Source organism: Leuciscus leuciscus (assembly GCF_965113295.1).
Source record: "Leuciscus leuciscus genome assembly, chromosome: 12".
NCBI classification, from domain to species: Eukaryota; Metazoa; Chordata; class Actinopteri; order Cypriniformes; family Leuciscidae; genus Leuciscus; species Leuciscus leuciscus.
The window spans coordinates 30,500,693-30,515,185 of record NC_138736.1 but is presented as its reverse complement, the minus strand read 5'-3'; the positions used below and the strand labels follow the sequence as shown (position 1 = coordinate 30,515,185).

Genomic DNA, 14,493 nt, shown 5'->3' with positions numbered 1-14,493 from the left:
GACGTCATTGACATTTTAAAAGACTTTTTAAAGCAAATAAGTGACTCTAAAAAATCTAACACCCAGCAATGTGTAATTTCTTTGCATATCCTTTCGGATACAACATTCAAATTACTAGACAAAAAATTATATCCTGAGAAAAGTGGAATTTGATGGGTATAGCGCCATAGTCCTCCATTCATTCTGCACTCGCCTGCGAGCGCCCCCGCATGGACAGAGACGTGTTACTGCAGCCAGTCCAGAAACCGGAAGTAACCAGAGAGTGTCAATTCTCTTCCTATTAGACATTCTCTGGTTTCATGTGAGAGGGACGCCGGACAAATGGATCTATGGCAACTCCAGTCCTCGGGACCCGGTGCTCTGCACATTTTGTATGTCTCTCTTATCTGACACACTCAAATCAGTTCATGGAGTCTCTCCTGACGAGCTGATGATCTGGTTCAGGTGTGTTAAATAAGGGAGACATACAAAATGTGCAGAGCAGCGGGTCCCGAGGACTGGAGTTGAGAACCACTGGTCTATGGACTCTTTAAATTTTCGGGCAGCATGTGACCTGAAGCTGGTCTCTAATTGGTTTCTTAAAGATTCTCCCCCGGACGCAGGTCGCTGCGTCCCTGGCGAATCAGAATTGGATACATGTTATTTTATCCAATCTGATTGGTTCTCGTCACCTGCCATTCAACTGCGAGTGCGCGGGCGACACCGTCACTCCGACTACGTCAAAACATCGCTAGGCTGATCATTTTCGTAGAGAGAATGGCAGAAGTTAAACCAAATTCTGTTATTGATTTACAAATAAAAACCTTTCACAAGACCTTTAAGAAATAAAGGATCTCCGACCGGACCAACCCGATTTACAGGCCAGTGACAGGACGAAGCTAACGCTACACCCGGAGCTTCACCCGCGCTTGTTATGAGAAACGGAGGTGGCTTTATTATTTGCTTATTTGTTAACTTATGCTGTTCAATTCATTGCATTTTAATGTTCATGTCATGTATTTGTACTCAATATATAATCTAACTGTACATATCTGTTCTGTTACAGTTAGTAACTGAAGTGTAGATCACATTTGTACAATTATATGAAAAAAAGATGATGAAATAAATGATAAACTCTAAAATTTCAACTTTTATCCTTTTCAGGTTTGATTCTAATCATAATGTAACATTATTTGAAAAAAATAAATTTCAGTAAAAAAAAAAAAAAAAAATGTATTGTTAGAATTGTGATTTCATAATATTTAGATATGAATCCAACTGGAAAATCTTGTGAAAAGATATCTTTCAGTTAGTCAAATAGCATATAGTGGAGCTCTATAGCCATCTAGTAGCTAAAATTATAATTTTTTACTTTTAAAACGACATTTTACAAAATATGGGCAAAAAGTTTACACTAAACCATGTAAAATTATCCATGTTATCCCCATGAATGAAAGTTAGAAATATGGGTCTTTTATAAAGTGAATTTTACATAAAATGCTGTTTTTTGTAAAAAGCCTATTTAAATAAATATTTATTTATTTAAAGAAATTGAAAATATATCATAAATCTTCCAAAAACTGCACAAATGTTGAGTAAAAACATTAATAAACAGTGTAAAATTACATTTAAAAAACAACAACTATTATTCTGTCACAAAATTAAATGTTATTGTCTGGGGACCCCAAAGATAACTAGTGTCGTCCCAAATGAAGATAATCAGAGGGTTAAATAATATTGCTTAATAAAGAATTAAATTATTTTATTTTTATTTTTGTCCTTGCAACAGAAGTTACATACATTATTTCAGCAAAAAACTATCTTTTATGAGTGAGTCAGTCAGTAAAGAAAACTTAAACATTGAAATAGGGCTGGGCGATATGGCTGAAAACTGTATCACAATATAAGGGTTTCATATCGGTCGATATCGATAATTATTGATATTTTTTTATGACCTATTTAAAATAAGGACCAGGAGACAAATACATTACATTGAAAGGTTTTTTTATTTTTAACCTTCCTCTGATTATAATCCCCTCAGTTATAAAGGCAGAAATGTCAACACAACCATGGAAAACACTCAAATAATTAATGTAAACATAAGTTAACTTGCGTTAAGACCTACCGATTTTTTTCTTTTCTTCGCTATTGTGAATATAAATTTCCCATAAGCCTACATACAAACGTAGGCTACGCTCTTTCTTTTAAATAAAAACCCGTGGCGTCATCTATGATTATAAGGGCTGTAGGCTATATGCGAAATGAAACCGAAATCGCGACACTCAGATCCACGAACCTGTGTCGCCTGTCGCGGTGTGAGAAGGCAGAATCACGACACATCCCTTCCAACTCCCAGAGTTATCCTTCCCGTCCAGATCCAATGCTACCACATCTTTACATTACTATTGGGCAGTTCTAGCGTAATGGACGTGACATTTGCAGTCAAAACTTGAAATATAAATTATCAGAAAATGCGTTTAATACTAATATATTGAAACATCTTAATTAAGGGAGTATGGATGTATAAACAGGAGTTCAGACGTTAGAAAAATATCAGTATACACATGCGTTTTATATTTAAAATGATGTGCAGTTGGCTGCAACAACAGCCGAAAGAGGAACCCCGAACTGGTATTTTATTCTATACCAAAAGAAAAGGATAGAAGAGAGAATCATTTATTTAAAAGACTTTAAAAGATATTGTCTTCGTCACATGCGCTTTAGATGTTATTTTGTGTGAGTAACGTTAGCTCTGCAGACGATGCATAATCTCTGCCTTAAAAAGCATATTAAAGGACTAGTTCTTCCAAAAATGATAATTCTGCCATCATTTACTCACCTTCATGTGCAAATCCTTAAGTTGACTTTCCATGGAAGACAAAGGGACATTTTTGAATATGTAGCCTAATGGAGACTCTTCTTGTCGATGTAATGAAAGTGAATGAGTAACGTTAGCCTACTGGGGGCTGTCACGCAAAAAATAATAATAATAAAAGACAAAAAAACATCACAAAAGTATCATACAAGTGATCTAATACGACTCGTCCGTTATATAAATATCGTTATTTATTCATATGATAGCTTTATGTGACGAACAAACTGCAATTTAAGTCGTTATATTATAATCACTGATGAGCTTTACCTCTTGATAGCTTTTAATCGCAGCCGAATCGTGAGTGGATCATTGAAAAAGATTCGACTCGAAAGATTCATTCATTTCGATATAATCAGATGGTACCGTATTTGCTTTCGATTGAATTTTTTTCGTTGGTGGACAGACTTTATATAGATAGTTATATTTCTCATGTCTGTGAGGCTTGTCTATACACTGTTTTTCAGTTAATTTGAGACGCGCTCCAATTCACAGAGATCATGAACGCGCACCCTGTTCAATTTTATTTTATTTTACAAAAGCACAACGTTTTCTTGTTGTTGTGAGTTTACACAAATAAAAGTAGTTGCCTGGCCTGTCCTGCTCTCTTGGCTGCATAGCAGGCTCATAATTAACTTATATGGCTGAGGTCCGTCATACGAGTAAACATTTACAATTTCCTCAGCGTCCGAACTGTCATTGTGATCCATTGCTTTCCTATTGTTTACTTTGACCGCACTCCCTCCTGTTACGTCACTTCCGGCGGTTTTCAGATGCGGAAGTAAAATTTTCTCACAAAAACGACTCTAGAAGCCTTAATAGCGTTTAAGTATATATTTATATTTTAATCTAGTTCCTACATTATTTTTCTATACCTTGACTCACTGGGTAGTCTACTAACCTATGGAAGCCCGTTTCCGCCACGTTGAGTAAAAAAAAAAAGATTCTTTAAGTCATAATAATGAGAAACTTTCTCGTAATAATGAGAAACTTTCTCGTAATAATGACTTAACATCTCGTAATAATGAGAAACTTTCTCGTAATAATGACTTAACATCTCAAAATAATGAGAAACTTTCTCGTAATAATGACTTAACATCTCGTAATAATGAGAAACTTTCTCGTAATAATGACTTAACATCTCGTAATAATGAGAAACTTTCTCGTAATAATGACTTAACATCTCAAAATAATGAGAAACTTTCTCGTAATAATGACTTAACATCTCGTAATAATGAGAAACTTTCTCGTAATAATGACTTAACATCTCGTAATAATGAGAAACTTTCTCGTAATAATGACTTAACATCTCGTAATAATGAGAAACTTTCTTGTAATAATGAGAAGCTTTCTTGTAATAATGACTTAAACATCTTGTAATAATGAGAAACTTTCTCATAATAATGACTTAAACATCTCGTAATAATGAGAAGCTTTCTTGTAATAATGAGAAACTTTCTCATAATAATGACTTGAACATCTCGTAATAATGAGAAGCTTTCTTGTAATAATGACTTAAACATCTTGTAATAATGAGAAACTTTCTCATAATAATGACTTAAACATCTCGTAATAATGAGAAACTTTCTTGTAATAATGACTTAAACATCTCGTAATAATGAGAAACTTTCTTGTAATAATGAGAAACTTTCTCGTAATAATGACTTAACATCTCGTACTTTCTCGTAATAATGACTTAACAGCTCGTAATAATGAGAAACTTTCTCGAAATAATGACTTAACATCTCGTAATAATGAGAAACTTTCTCGAAATAATGACTTAACATCTCGTAATAATGAGAAACTTTCTCAAAATAATGACTTAACATCTCATAATAATGAGAAAGTTTCTCGTAATAATGACTTATTTTCTCGCACTTCTACGCATGCGCAAAGCAGCGGAGCAGAAGGGCGTGCCGCACTAGCGACATCCGCTGGTCAAAGCCGTGTAAATGCATCACAGCAAACATGGCACGCTCTGCAAAACAGTTGTTTTCATTAAAGTCAGTGTGATCTACTAAGTGCAATCTGTAGTATCATTAAATAACATCATCAGTAGGCCTATATCTTCCATACTTTTCCATGCGCACGATAAGGTGTGAAAGTGGAATGCAGAAGCAGGATGGTTACCATGGTAAATTGTTACATGAATTTACAAAACTATCAGATTAAAGTTGGAATATTACATTTATTCATCAAGTTTAAGTGTAACATCTTCATAAAATATATGGGTACGTGTGTTAATATAACACGTATTTTGCAGATGCTTCTAGGATATTTGATGTGCAGGTTCATCTGGAAGATATCAATACAGAAATCACCTTTAAGATGTTTATGACTTTGGGGACATTTAAACATAGTTGGGCAGTGGAATGGGGGAAAACGCAAGGTCGAGACGTGTTTTTAAAAGCTGAACTTCTTTTCAATTGAGCGCCGCATTTTTAGAACGCCGTGTCATGCGCGAGACGCTGCAGAAGAGCGAGCGAGCGTCCGTCTAGTGCGCATATGCCTAGAAAAGCAATGAAAAAGCGCGTTCTGTATGAACGGACCCTTACACAGATTTCCAGATAAGTGTTCTTAAACAGATTTGGAAAGGTGTGCTGTCTTATCATTCCTCCATCTATTTGAAATCCATGGATCACCCTTCTGTGTTGCTGCTTGTTCATACACAAAAATACAAATGAATATTACAAATGAATAAAAGACTATCTAGCTATGGAAGCCCATCTCATATATTGATCATTTATCATTAATGTTTTTCACTGCAGAGCGTGCCATGTTTGCTGTGATGCATTTACACGGCTTTAACCAGCGGATGTCGCTAGTGCGGCACGCCCTTCTGCTCCGCTGCTTTGCGCATGCATAGAAGTGCGAGAAAATAAGTCATTATTACGAGAAACCCAGCTAACAATTTTACGTTCTGGGAACGTTAGTTTTTGGTTCCCAGAACGTTCCCGGAACGTTCCCAAGAACGTTCCCTATTGGTTAGCCAGGAAAGTTTTCTTTACGTTAATAGAACGTTCCCTATAGGTTAGGGGAACGTTCCCAGAACGTTCCCGGAAGGTTCTCGGAACGTTCCCGGAAGGTTCTCGGAACGTTCCCGGAAGGTTCTCGGAACGTTCCCGGAAGGTTCTCGGAACGTTCCCGGAAGGTTCTCCTAACGTCTACACATCCTGATATGCCTGTACACAAATTATAGGTCTACAAACAACATATTCTACATTGTTTATTGTTCAAACACTTAAAAATCCTATGAATATATTATTACAATAAATTGAATTTACAGAAACTATCATTAATAAGTAAATCAATCAGTTTGTATTAAATAAATAAATCAGCACACAATCCATGTTTTTGTTGATTCATTGTTTAATTATCAACCTAAAATAAGTCATCAAAAACAGCGTTAGCAAAATGTATTCAGGAACAGTAATTTACATTTAATATTTCAAACATGAAAATATTTCAATAAATAAAACTGCACAAACATTTTAATTAAAACTATCTTTTTGCAAACTGTAGCCTATAACTTAGAACAAAATTGAAAAAGTCTTCATTTATATACAATATACATGAATGTGCCAATCTTCACTCCGCTCAAAACATTTAAACTCCCAAAACCATCTGCAAATTTAACAAGAAAATAAAAAGACAACGCGTTACATGTACACACAATCCCATGCCAAAATTCAAGCCCTGTAATGGCATTAATATTCATCCGGAGCAAATGAAAAGAGTGAGGTGGGATTGTGTGTCACAAGCTGTAGGAGATATGAGAGCACGAGCACTGCTGGTATCGTGTATTTATTCAGATATTTCAGCATCAATGTGTATAGAAAAATGTATATATTTGAAAACACTACATTGCATTTATTTATATTGCACTATTTATTATTTCAGACTACAAATCAAAAAAGGAATGTTTTATATAGGGGTAAGGATACCCATTAAGCCTATGTACCCTTTAAGCCCACTTTCAACTCTGAAGTCAAATAAAAAACAGAGAAAATAATATTCAAGTCTAGTGAACTCTGACCTGCGAATTCGCTCTACATATAACGTATAAGTCTCACCTCCAATGAAGAATTTGAAAACCTGTAACTGCTGTGTTGTTTATGAGAGAGAAAGAGAAAAAAAGTTTGAAACTACTATCAATTTTTTTTTTTTATCTGTGACTTTACACCTACAAATTCCACTGTCACAGGTGCTCAGTTTTGCTATAATGATGCCCTCACAGAACATGGTAATAATCAGCCATCCATGCAAAAGCAAAGGTCGGTGTAGTTTACAGGAACATCTGTCCAGGCCAACATCTGATGCCTTGATGCCTTCCGCTGGGATCCCAGAAAACCTGAAATAAAATAAAAAAATATTACAGTTCAAAATCTATCATACATACATCTCATCTGGTATCACAAATTATCATTCCAAGTTCACTTTAAGATATGCTCAATATTAGGGCTGCACAATATTGAAAAATTTAGAGTTTATTTAGAGATATCAGCCGTATGGTTTAGTGCATGCGCGGCTCCAGGTTTGTATCTCGTAAATTACCCCACTAATAATGCCCAGAATGGTACCAAACTTCTACAGTAGTACAGATAGGTTCTGTACTCATTAAACCAGGCATTGGAAAGTTTGTAAGTACATCAGGAGTTTATTTAAATAACATTTGCCTGATGGCTAATGCTACTGCTGACGCGAATGTTGATGTCACTTTATGAGTACAGAACCCATTTGTACTTCTGTACTACTCATTTTCCCCGACATAGAGCAGATCGGCACACAACAAAAACTGCTGTTCGGATGTTCCCTTTTCTGATATTTTAGCATTCGTGACATTTTAATTAAAACAGAAATAAGAATTTTAGTGTAATAAGCGAAAATTAACAGTAAACCGAGATCACCTACCGCTGCAGATGTGTACAGAAGTGAAAAGCGGAAATGCTTAGACCTCTTTCCGGTTCGACCGCTGGGCGCTCCGCATAACCCCTATTGGGGGGATTTTGTAGAGGAGTGAACCTGCATAGAAAATTACAATAGATAACAAGCATAGATAAATACAATAGAAGAAAAACACAGTTGAAATAAGCAGTGCATTATGTTTTTCAGTTAAATCTGAAAACATCAGGTACAGAAACTGAATTATCAAAATGTAAAATAAGTCTTCACTGTAAAAATAAAATAACTATAAATTAATTAAATGTATCTTTGCTAAAGCTACAAATCATTTTCTCTTTTGATGTTTGATCACCACTGGCGACACAAACAGCTGCGGGTACGTTAGGCCAGTGGTTTTCAAACTGTGGGTCGCGACCCACTTGTGGGTCACACAGTGAGAAAAGGTGGGTCGCACAAAGGCACTTAGCTGCAGCTAAATTTACGTTACGATGAGTGAAACAAAACCAGTCCGATTAATGACCAAACGACTATGAGTTTTAGCGCCCGCCAAAGTGTTATTTGATCGCTGAGTAATGTAGATGAACTGCTGCGCTTGTGACAGAGTCACAGTGCATGTTTAACTGAAAGAACGAGCAGAGAGAGTACTCGGTCGCGCGCGCGCTCTCTCTCTCTATTCGGAGCCAGGCGAAAGTGTAAAAAATACTTCACCGTCTCCAAACTAAGCGCTGTCTTGCTCTCTCTCCCTCGCACATATTAATCAAAATAAATCGACACGGTGGTAAAAGGTCGGAAGACCAAAGTTTCATGTGGAGCATTCTGAGATTTTTTTTTTTTCTTCCTCAATTACCGCTGGGTGTGAATTGTGCTAAATAAGTTGTTGCCTTATCTTCTCTGAAAAGCGTCCCAGACATTCAGCTGACATAAAACAACACTTTAATTAAACGAAAAAAACTATCCAGTGATGAAATGTTTTCTGTGTTGACACAAATCTTGGATGTCTATGTCCTAACTGCTGGGATAATCACACAACGCGCATGACACGTCCAATTCGCAAACTAATGACTCCTTTGAACGATTCATTTTAATGAATGGACAACTGATCTTTCCAACAGTGAACTCAGGAGACGTTTGAATCAGTAACACTTTACAATAAAGTTCTATTGATTACATAAATTACATAAAAAGTACAGTTTGCTTACTCAAGCTTAAGCTTTAAAACATGGGTCACCAAACTAAGGCCCGCGGGCCGACTCAGGCCCGCCACCCCCTTTTGACTGGCCCCCAAGCCCCTCTGCCCCCCACTACTTTAACCGGCCCTATGAGGCAATCCCCAAAAGTCGTCATGGCCTATTATATAAATATAAATAAAACTTGCGTGCAAATTAATGAATGCAATGCGGAACTACTGTTAGATACGCGGGTTCTTTAGGGACACCTAATCTGTAGGTCCGCCTTAGCTCTGAAGCTGGCTGCGAATGCGATGTAAAGATTGCAATGCTTGAATATGTTGAGAGAGAGGTGTGGGTGCGATCGAAAAGTCGCAAAGTGTTTACTTATATTTGTGTGTGTGTGAGGCGCGGGTGTGATCGAACAGTAGAAACATAAAAACATACTCCGTCATTTTGTTTTTACAGGACATCATTCAAACTGCAAAGTGTTTAAGTTACTGTGAATTAAAATTTTAAAGAAAACAAATATATTATTCTGAAATGTAGCAAATTAATTTTCAATTCATTCAGGTACAATTACCAAACATATCTCAAGGTCTTTTTGTCTTTTTATTAATTTAATTAATAAACTAATTATATAAAACTACTGTCAGTGCACTACAAATAAACTGGTTCTATGCCTTTACTTTATTAATAAAACTTATTTTAAAAAATACAAGGCTTAAGTAATTTATTTTCCTTTGGTGGGACAGCCTGAGACATGCACAAGCCTTCTGCAGTTCTGTTTTGCTTTTCCCTCCATTGTACCGAACTCGTACCGAACTGTGATGTCTGAACCGAGGTATGAACCGAACCGTGACTTCTGTGTACCGTTCCACCCCTAATAGAGAGTGCAGAGTTTTCAAAGAATAGTGGACCAATGATTATTTTTAAAGTGAAGAATAACTTTAATTAAAACAAAGTGTGAAGACTCGATTACTACTTTTGCAAACCACTAGTAAAGATAAACAAATATGTGCCAGGAATCAAGTGTTGATATAGTAGTGGGGATGGCTGTGCCAGGCTAGTAATCTCTACTACACAATGAGGCCTGCTGGTGGTCATTTTGGTCTGGGTCATACAATTCTATGTTATATAGCTGACCCGGCCCCCCCATCACAGTCAGGAACGATAATGTGGCCCCCAGAGAAAAAAGTTTGGTGACCCCTGCTTTAAAATAAATAAAACCCCTTGTTTTTTTGTTTTTTTTAAAGCATATGACTACATTTTTCCACACAGTGCTATCAAGAATCGATAAGAGAATCGTTAAAGAATCGGATCGATAATCAGAATCGTCAGTGGCATTATTATTATTGATAAAATCGTATCATTTCCCATCCCTATGTGAAGACGGTAAAATTATAATCAAACATTAAAGAACACATATGTTTTTAAAAGTTTTTTTAAGAGTTAAAAGTTTATAATATTTTGCTAACATGAAGGCTTGTCACTGTCAGTCTTTTTACATCAGTGCAAAACTAGGGAATGCAGATTAAGACCATTAGCATGCATTGATTAATCCCATGGCATGTAGCAAAAAAAAAGAAAAATGTGCAACCAAATCATGCTGGTGCGACCAACTGAGAAAGTTGGTAGCACCAGTGCAAGTGGGTCTTGAGATTGATTATACTTGTCTAGGTGGGTCCTAGAACGAAAAAGTTTGGGAACCCCTGCGTTAGGCTACTGTCCCTTTAAGACGAATGCGCAGACCTAATATAAATGACACGCATCTGTTTTCTTTCTGTTTAAAACACACAAGACTGTTTACGAGGAAACTCGCCAAGATGGGCATTTTGACAAGATGGGCTAAACTCACCTTCTTCATCTACTGACTATGGATGGCATCAAGGTCTTGTCCTGAAGAATCACAGGGCCAAACAATAGGGATTATATCTCATCTGGTAACAAGAGCAAAGCCATAACTTTAAGAACTCTAATGATATATTTACCCCCTGATATTGCATTGGGGATATCAATTCAAACATTTTTAAAGGCTAAGAGTATGAGCCACAGCTGCCCAAGATATCTGTGAAAAATAACTGCCTAAAGTTGTCGACCCCCTGAACCACATTCAGCATTTAAAAGTACAAAGAATTTCAGTATTGATCAATAAAAAAAAACATACAAATACATAAATACCTTTGAGTTGGACAGTATGGTGTCAGTCTCATTGGCCAACATAATTCAAAACAGACCTAAAGAAATAAAATAAAATATACTAATGATCAGGATATCATGTTATCATAATAGTTAAATGAATTATTATTATAACTATGACCATTATAATACTGTATTAGTCGCCTATTATTTAGCCTACAGGCTTCTCAAGGACAATCTCACTGAAAAACCCTGGGGTTAATGATTTTAAAATGTGAGACTTATTTCAAAAGCATAAATCTTACAGACCCCAAACCTTTGAACAGTAGTGCACTGTATGTTTGAGGTGGTTTTGCTTACTAGTCATATGGTTCATAGCCATGGAGATTGTCTTGGACAGGGGGTGCAGCAGGCCATCACAGCATGATGATCTAGGAACATAACAAGCTATTTGTCACAGAGCCAACAATATTACATGGGATTGGTTTAATAAAAGGAACCAAGCTAGAACAGAGGTGAAATGCAGAAAAGATAAATATATAAAAATCTTAAGATAATATATTGTGAAATAAATGCATATGGAATTATTATCATGATTAAACAATAACTCACCCCTTGTTGTAGAGGATTTTTTTTCTCTCTCGCTATTCTGATATCACATTTTAGCAATATTGGTAAGTGACGTCACTGATTAAGTTAACAATACAGTGCATTATTTTAGGTTAAATAAATTAGCTTACTTCCAATCACCCATTGACAAATTACCAGCAAAACTATAAAAAAACTGTTATCTACACTAAATATGTGTTTAAAAACCCAAACTTTCATAAATAAGACCTTAACTTAACGTAACTTAGGCTTAACGTTCTCTTCTGAAACCGGTTAGCTTAGATGCTAACGGACTTTTTCAAAGACACAAAACCATTTCTTTAAAGTAAATATTCAACAGAAGCGTGTCAATTACACGTAAGAAATGTGTCAGGGACGTTTGTGTGTATTATTTGTGAGATTTTGTTGACTAAACTTACCTGAAAGCAGTGAAACCAACAGCGACAGACGGGAGTTTTGTTGTTTGTCAGTTGTTGATGACGTTTCTGGTTTCCATCTGCCCTTGCGCAGCTCACGTGCGCGCTCCAGTGTTTGATTCCGCGCATGCGCATTAAAACACTTCAAAGTCACGCAGCATTTAAATAAACATATAGAATTAAAATGTATAACATAATTTAAAATATCATTAATAAAAAGTTATTGCGAATAGATCTGAACGTTGTTGGTTATCTTATAATCTTAGGGGACCGTACTGACGACGTTGTCAGTTGGTAATCTGCCTGTTAAGTGATATTAAAATAATAACCTGCAGAGAACGTTCCCAGAACGTTCTCTTTAGGTTATACAAATAAAACCTAAAAATAATTAACTAAAAAAGACTGCCTACCAATGAGCAAAGTTATTGATTACTTAGGCATTATCTACTGCCTGATAATGGTCATTTAATTAAGCATTTGATAAATGGTGTTAAAGCACAAAACATTGCAAACCATTCAATTGGTTTAAGAAATTAAATTAAATTAAAATTAAATTAAACCTAAAAATAACCTACAGGGAACATTCTGGGAACGTTCCCTTAAAGTTATAAAACTTGGTTGGACGTCACCACGACAGACCGGTACATCGGCCGCATTACTGCAGAAGCTGCACCGATCCGTCTGTCAATCTCCCGTTCCATCTTTCCCTCACTCGCGAACAAGACCCCAAGATACTTAAACTCCTCCACTTGAGGCAGGAACTGAACCAACCTGAAGTGGGCAAACCACCCTTTTCCGACTGAGGACCATGGTCTCGGATTTGGAGGTTATAAAAAGTTATAAAAATAGAACTTAAAAATAACCTGCAGGGAACGTTCCCAGAACGTTCTCTTTAGGTTATAAAATTAAACCTAAAAAATAACCTACAGGGAACGTTCTGGGAACGTTCTCTTAAAGTTATGCAGATAGAACCTAAAAAATAACCTACAGGGAACGTTCCCAGAACGTTCTCTTTAGGTTATAAAATTAAACCTAAAAATAACCTACAGGGAACGTTCTGGGAACGTTCCCTTAATGTTATAAAAATAGATCCTAAAAATAACCTACAGGGAATGTTCCCAGAACGTTCTCTTTAGGTTATAAATTTAAACCTAAAAATAACCTACAGGGAACGTTCTGGGAACGTTCCCTTAATGTTATAAACATAGATCCTAAAAATAACCTACAGGGAACGTTTCCAGAACGTTCTTGTTTGGTTCCCAAAAAAATAACCAAATGGGAACCAAACGGGAACGTTAGGGGAACGTTCTGTGTTTGCTGGGAAGTTTCTCATTATAGAAAGTTTCTCATTATTACGAGATGTTAAGTCATTATTACGAGAAAGTTTCTCATTATTACGAGAAAGCTTCTCATTATTACGAGATGTTAAGTGATTATTACGAGAAAGTTTCTCATTATTACGAGATGCTAAGTCATTATTATGAGAAAGTTTCTCATTATTACGAGATGTTAAGTCATTATTACGAGAAAGTTTCTCATTATTACGAGATGTTAAGTCATTATTACGAGAAAGTTTCTCATTATTACGAGATGTTAAGTCATTATTACGAGAAAGTTTCTCATTATTACGAGATGTTAAGTCATTATTACGAGAAAGTTTCTCATTATTACGAGATGTTAAGTCATTATTACGAGAAAGTTTCTCATTATTACGAGAAAGTTTCTCATTATTACGAGATGTTAAGTGATTATTACGAGAAAGTTTCTCATTATTACGAGATGTTAAGTCATTATTACGAGAAAGTTTCTCATTATTACGAGATGTTAAGTCATTATTACGAGAAAGTTTCTCATTATTATGAGATGTTAAGTCATTATTACGAGAAAGTTTCTCATTATTATGAGATGTTAAGTCATTATTATGAGAAAGTTTCTCATTATTATGACTTAAAGAATCTTTATTTTTTTTACTCAATGTGGCGGAAACGGGCTTCCATACTAACCTGCAAGATGCCCTTTAAGAGCAAATCATTTGTGACTCTAATGAGAGCTGTCTCAGTACTATGGTACGGTCTAAATCCTGACTGAAAATCCTCGCAGATATCATTTCTTTCTAAAAAGGAACATAGTTGTGAAGATACTGCCTTTTCTAGTATCTTTGACAGAAAAGGTAGATTCGAGATCAGCCTGTAATTGACTAATTTTGTAGGATCAAGTTGTGTTTTTTTTAACAAGTGGTTTAATCATAGCCAGCTTAAAGGTTTTTGGTACGTATCCTAGAGACAAAGATTAATTAATGATAGTAAGAAGAGAATCTATGACCTCTGGAAGCATCTCTTTCATTAGCTTAGTCGGTATAGGGTCTAACATACATGTTGTCGGTTTAGATGATTTAATGAGTTTAGCGAAT

General features: G+C 35.8%; 2 long non-coding RNA genes across 4 annotated transcripts; one reads left to right on the top strand and one right to left on the bottom strand.

Annotated features, from left to right (window-relative positions):
• Window positions 1–5,754: 5,754 nt before the first annotated feature.
• Window positions 5,755–6,834, top strand: LOC309511892. Its single transcript, XR_014210802.1, has 2 exons — window positions 5,755–5,958; window positions 6,003–6,834. It is a non-coding gene; the product is annotated as an uncharacterized lncRNA (long non-coding RNA).
• Window positions 6,199–12,619, bottom strand: LOC309511891. 3 transcript variants are annotated; one of them, XR_014210799.1, is made up of 7 exons: window positions 12,087–12,619; window positions 11,671–11,707; window positions 11,419–11,489; window positions 11,101–11,156; window positions 10,778–10,854; window positions 7,763–7,873; window positions 6,199–7,202 (listed from the first exon to the last, which is right to left on the bottom strand). It is a non-coding gene; the product is annotated as an uncharacterized lncRNA (long non-coding RNA). The 3 variants fall into 3 exon arrangements; XR_014210800.1 differs by having other exon boundaries at window positions 10,778–10,859; window positions 12,087–12,616; XR_014210801.1 differs by having other exon boundaries at window positions 10,778–10,818; window positions 12,087–12,616.
• Window positions 12,620–14,493: the final 1,874 nt, after the last annotated feature.